This window comes from Egretta garzetta, unplaced genomic scaffold (assembly GCF_000687185.1).
Source record: "Egretta garzetta isolate BGI_Z169 unplaced genomic scaffold, ASM68718v1 scaffold287, whole genome shotgun sequence".
NCBI classification, from domain to species: Eukaryota; Metazoa; Chordata; class Aves; order Pelecaniformes; family Ardeidae; genus Egretta; species Egretta garzetta.
This window is the reverse complement of record NW_009260435.1, coordinates 6,192,312-6,198,729: the sequence shown is the minus strand read 5'-3', so window position 1 is coordinate 6,198,729 and position 6,418 is coordinate 6,192,312. Positions and strand designations below refer to the sequence as shown.

The 6,418-nt window shown below is 36.0% G+C and overlaps 1 protein-coding gene across 1 annotated transcript in view; it reads right to left on the bottom strand.

The window, feature by feature from the left end:
• Positions 1–6,418, bottom strand: part of OTUD7A (OTU deubiquitinase 7A) — a 57,824-nt gene that overhangs the window by 13,140 nt on the left and 38,266 nt on the right. The gene's annotated exons all lie outside the window — the stretch shown is intronic.

Below are 6,418 nucleotides of genomic sequence, written 5' to 3'. Positions count from 1 at the left end.
AAGGCCAAGCATTTTTGCCAGTGGAGCTTTGTGTTTCAGAAAACACACAGAAAGAATCAAGACAAGTATCTTACACGGTAGGAGAACAGCACATAAAATTCAAACAGTAAGACAGCACTATGGAGAAACCCAAATTGTGGCTTTGCATCGCCCTTCTACAGGTCTGATTCAAATACCACAGGTATTTAATTAAAGCCTTTCCATTCTCTTCATCTAGCTGGAGCAGATACAGAGCACTTCAAAAAGTGGAGAGAGAATATTTCATTTTAGATTAAAAGAAATGTTTTATTGAGGAGTATTCCATAGGTCTAAACAGAGTTAATCCTCAACTGGCTTCACAATAATTTAAGCAAGTAATTTAAGACAAAGACAAAAGAGTGCTGTTCTTGGAAGGAATAAAAAAAAAAAAATTCAATGTAAAATATAATTGGAAGACAATTTGAGCACTTGAAGAGTCTTCGGCACTCTGAAGAGTTGTTTCTTCCTTTCAACTTGTTGATACCATTATGGAATATACAACTTGGGAAAAAAAAAAAATTAGATTAACTATCTGTACTTGGTGAAAATGCTTTCCAATATCTAGTTCTCCAAAACATGGGTATTGAGTGGTAAAATGCTGACAGTATGGTGTTTTGTGTCAAACCCATGATAATTAGTCCTAAATTTCAAAAGTAGCCAAAATGAATTAATGACCTACTGAAAGAATTTGACAAAGACGAGTACACCATGTGTTATTAAAAAAGGAGACTAAGCTATCCCAGTCCAGTCTGGAATGGTTTGGGCAGTTTCTGTTCTAGTCCTAATCCATGTCTGAGAGGCATAAGCAATGACAGAAATCAAAATAAAACTAACAGGATGTCTATTAGAAGAGATAGCTGGTTAGCAACAGGGATATCAGAGAAGACTCACGATAGATTACATAATTACTACTACTAGAAAACACAGAGATAAGACATTTAGGAAAGCCAGAAATGTGTACAGCACGTAGAGCAAGATTTGTAATTTTTTTCACATCAGTACTAAAAAGTTATAAAGCATCCAGGGGACCAGTCCCTGTCAGATTCATCCACAGCCTATACATTTTTTCTCAATAGCATCAAGTGTCAGAAATTCAAAATTAACAACACAAATCAATAGTGTTAAATCACCACGCACATGTAGAGAGGCAAATTCTTACCATATAATTATGGACTAAACCCCTTAGATTCCTTAAAATATACCAGCACTATCCTATTCAACTGAATACCTTAGTCTTATTATTCCAACCTATACAAATTCAAAAAACCGCTTTTTCTTCATACATGAATGGACAAACACAATTTCTAAGTTTTTTTTAAATGTTCTCTTTTACTGAAAAGCTTACAAAATGCAGTTACACATTTCATGGCTCAAAACTTTTAACAGCGAGAAGAGAGAAATTTTGTGTTAAAGAACATGTGCTACTAACTTCTAGGGATATGCTGCTGATCACTAAATGCAATGGGGTACTTTTCCTCCAAAAAAGGTAAGACTGAAAACCTGACTTAAAACTGACAAAATAGAAGTTTTCCAATGAGCATCAGTATGCTTTGGATCAGCCCCACCACCTTCCAGGAAATGGAAATGTCCAACACCTTTGAAAGCTAACCTATAAAGTCAATAATTTATGAAACAGATCATTCTTTCATCTGGACTGTGAGAATAATTCTGTTGAATTCCCCACTTCGCTAGCCAAACACTTCCAAGCCCTTCTATGATTTCATAAGCATTTTATAGAATTTTTGGTTTCGGTTATGTCCTTTCCTATTTTTATAGTTTTCTTTCATTAATGTCACTCTCACATTTTAAAGCTTTGCCTCTACCTAGGAGACAGAAACAAACACACTAGATGGAAGAAGACTGAAAAATAGTAGGGTCGTGGGAAGCAGCCAAAAGTAAAGAGGATCATTCACAGCTGAGTGAAAAATATAATACACACAGAGCACAGTTTCTGTGAGACATGACAAATAACGGTGGGTGACATAACCTAAGCACACTCTTACATGAAGGCAGCGATTGTTGTCTTATTGCTAGGTGTGCAGAGAACTGCCATAATTAAAGCGTCATTAATTTTCATTACATGTAAAAAAATATAACTGAACATAACAGTATGGGCACTGCTCTAGAATATGTTGGACAAATACAGTAACCTTCTCATGGGTCTGATGGCATCCAGCCTGTCCCTGGAAATTTACATTGAAATCTTTCATCCCATCATGTATTATTTCAGTGCAACTGCTGAGGATTCAGTATGAATTTTCATAGAGATTAATAAGAATGAAAAATCATCCTTACCAAGTATCCATAACAACCTGCTGCATCCTTTGATCCACTTACCAGTCCACTTTTTTTTCCATGGACCCTTATTTATGCCAACTACATGGCCATGAAAACTGGGGACAAAATAATTTTGCCAATATCACATGGAAGCAAAGGAAATTAAAAAGACTGAAATTAATTCCTCTGTTCATGTAGAGTTAATTTTTAAATAATGAAATCCACATATGTAAGAGCATATAAATCTGTGTTGGCAGAATATTCCTCAGCCAGGGCACTCTGACTAAATAATTTATCTTGATTGTAAGAACAAATCAATGAAAAAGGAAAAAAAGAAAAAAAATCTCAGTCTATCCTACAGGACCACTGATACCTCGAATCCAAACAGGGTGGACACCTACTCAGCACTCCAAAATGATTCTCCCATGGAAAATCCAATCTGTACTGCAGCCAGTAATGAAGAAAACCCTCAAAAAGCTGAGATGGGAGTCACCTACCCTGCTGTCCCACCTGGCTATCTGCTGTCTGTTCCCCTCTTCTGCCTGTAAGCTCCAAGCAAGATCTGTTCTCACTCCCTTGGATTTCCTTCCTACAGCTCTCTATGGTACCCTTGCTTTTCTCCCCCATAAATACACTCCAGATTCTCAGTTTGTCCAACAGACTCATAACAGCTCCTCCAAGTTTAGATTAAGTTTCGGGATTCACGCAGAGCAAGAGACCAATGCCTGCAGACAGCTGAGATGTACCGAAACAACATGACAAGTATCAATTTTGTCAACTTGGTGATTAGGCAGAAGCCTGAGACCAGAATGAAATCTGAGTTCATGTCTCGATCTGCCACCATTCCACTTCTGAAACTTCTTTCCCTGCTTAAGAAGCCCAAAATTAAAACCCACATACACCACAGCCGCAGCTTGCTAGCAAGTACAGATTTTGGCTATAGGCAGGTGTAGGAACCTATCCACTGATTTCCTTAAACAGTATTTCAGCAATGAGCTTCAACTCAAACACAAAAAATTACACAGTAGTGGGACATTTCCCTTCTTTCTTCAGGGAAAAAAAAATGGTATAGTGCATTGACTAAAGGAGATAGAGAATGTGAATGTTTTGAGTTCCAATTTTTATTTCTTAGTCTTTAAAAATATCAGTACTTTTTTCTCAGTCAAAAACAACATCTAGGAAGCAGTTTTCAAGGCATATAATAAAAGAGAAAATCTATATCAACTTTCCCTAGATTATTTTGGTTTGAATGTTATTATGTTATTTTGTGTTTAATTGTGCGGGAATGCATGCTTTGGTGTAAAACATCCTCTGCGGCAAGTGAGATGCAACCATCTGTCAAACAGGAAGTATTTTGAATTCAACAAAAACTTCTCAAATACGGAAAAAAACAATCACTACATAGGTACTAGTACTTAATACGACGTAATTCTGATCCTTCCTTTGCCTTGAATTTTATCTCTTTTCTAGAGTCTGTGGGCTATCCAATGCTTTCAGATCTGAAGGGCTGTCTGAGCTAGCATATTTGAGTCACCACAGCAATTTGATTATTTCTAGGCTGCATTTGGCTTAAGTGCAATTTACATCAACTGAAAACAGACCAGATGAAAAGATGTAATAGCCCTCAGAAGCTTCAGCTAATAAGGAAAAGGTACATTGTTATAATGAACCTTTTTCCAACTGCACCCTATAATTGCTGCATATACTGAAGAGTTAAAAAGGAATAGCACTCTTATAATAGACTACCAGATCAAATAAAAATCATTGTAAAGCAATGTCTTCGTTAAATGATCTAAGTTCTCTACAAGGTGAGGGTCTTTGATGGACATGGTAGTTTTTTTATGAAGAACTGTACATTGAAATACTCTGAATACCTAACCAAGTCTGAAACCTCAGATGTTACATGCGTTTGAGAGGTACTTCCTGCTTAAGTGCTCTGGTTTTCTGCCTTAAATAAAACTCTAATGACACACGGGAAGATTACAGCAATTTCCCCTTCCCCATTTAAAATCACTTGACTTCATTAATAAAGATCATGCCAACCGCATATGAGACAGCTAAGCTAGAAGGTAACAGTTAACACTACATAAGAATGCCATCCACTTTCAAAACCTGCATTAGCTCACACCACGACACCTCACTTTCAGCTCTACTAGGTTTTCAAGAAGTGAATAACAGTGATATTCAACCGAGTACTAGAACAGGCTTTGAAATCTCTGACTGACAACTGTCTGCAAAATGAAGGAATGGGTTGGAATTTTCTCTTTAGCAGGATTGCAATAGTTAGGTTCTTAACAAAAACAGAGGGTACAAGACATTTTCTTTTTTTTTTTCAGAGCAGTTGCTTCAATTCAGTACTCCTGGTTTTGCTTGTAAATGGAGATAAGTAAAACAATTAATGTTAATCTGAAATTTACTTTTTACATTTACAGAAAGATGTGCAAATCTGTTTCAAAACAAGAATCTGCTTCATAGCTAATTAGCTTGCTCTGCTTTAGTGCTTGAAGGATTTTCCATGTTGGAAACAAGAACTTAAGAACCAGGTTTTCCTGTGTTCCCTTTATCTTTTTCTTTTTTCCAACTTCCAAACCTCAGAATGAGAGTGCTCTCAAAGAAGAAATCTTTGGAGATTTAGCGACAATTGCTGATCTGCTTTGCATGTAGTTTACTCTGAAAAATAACTAAAAGGAACTTGCAGGTGAATGAGGCAGCATAGTTCCAGACTTAGGCTTGTCACTGAATTCTTTTGAAGCAGATACGACTTCTGATGCTTTAGCTAATTCTGACACCAAAGGAGCACGCCTCATCTACAATTCAAAGACTAATTTGCAAGCATTCTTAATGCAGTACCTAACTAGAGAACGTGATATACCACATCTCAAAAATACTATTTTGATATTCCTTTTCCTTCTCAAGGTCTCTATTTCGAACACAGGTACATTAAACGGAGAAAATAATTCATTCTGTCACATTCATTCTGTCTTTGGAATGCTTGTAAAGAGAATTACATCTTCACATGTTTAATAGGCTATCTTGCCTGATTCCTCTTTCACAACTTTAAAGGCAAAATTAACTGTTGTCTACTTATCCTTATGTTATTTTGATTTGGAAAAGGATAAATGCAAACCAAAATGAGAACATTAAAAACAATTTAAATTAATTCTTTATGTAATAGTGATACTCCCTGCTTAAGTATCTGGGAACTAAAGGTAAAGATGCTTGATTGACTGGCAGATGCAACATTTGATGACATCTCTGACTGGTAGATACTGAAACTACATAGTACATGAAACATATGGAATTAAACAGAATAAAGCCAGAGAAAATTGGCAGTGAATGGCCAAATTTAATAGAAATGTGAACTGAACTGCATTAGAAGACTAAAGCATATCAACAGGGAAATATCTACAAACATAGGAAACAAACTAGAGAGTAAAATGAAAACCAATCTATTTTTTTAGCCTCAAAATGGAGGAAAATGAGACACATTATGGCTGACAATTTTCTGAACAATGTCTTCCTGCATTAGTAGAATTACCTATCCTTGACATCACAGGGTTAAAAGGAAAATACAATATTCTTTCAAAGCCCAGAGAATATTTTCTAAAGATTTTATTATTCTCATTGTGTTGTATGCCCTATTTTGTCAATTTACTTATCACCACATGCAGTTTTCTCCAGGGGAAACAGTAGCTAGAGAAAAACAAGCACTGAGTAAACAAACGCTTTTAATGATAAACACTAGAAACAAAACCTAAACCTTCTGCATTTTTAAGGCTGGTCAATAATCCTATACTTTGGGAACAATGGCACTGAAAGTGAGGGGTGGTTTATCATACCAGCTATTTAAAGCAGATTATGTATATGCATCAGGGGTATTTGAATGTTGTAGGTACTATTTCATCCCAAACTTTTTCACAAATACGTTCCTATCCCTTTTTTCCAATAACTTCTAAACATCTAAACTAATGCATGCTGGCACCAAATCAGACAGAACTGGGCTTTTCCCTGCGACCATCAAATATTCTGGCACTGTTTATAATAAGCTAATTGACTAAAATGCTACTAAGTGACTATTATACAAAGATTAAAGACATGTACTAAGCTGGTCCTCAAGAAAACA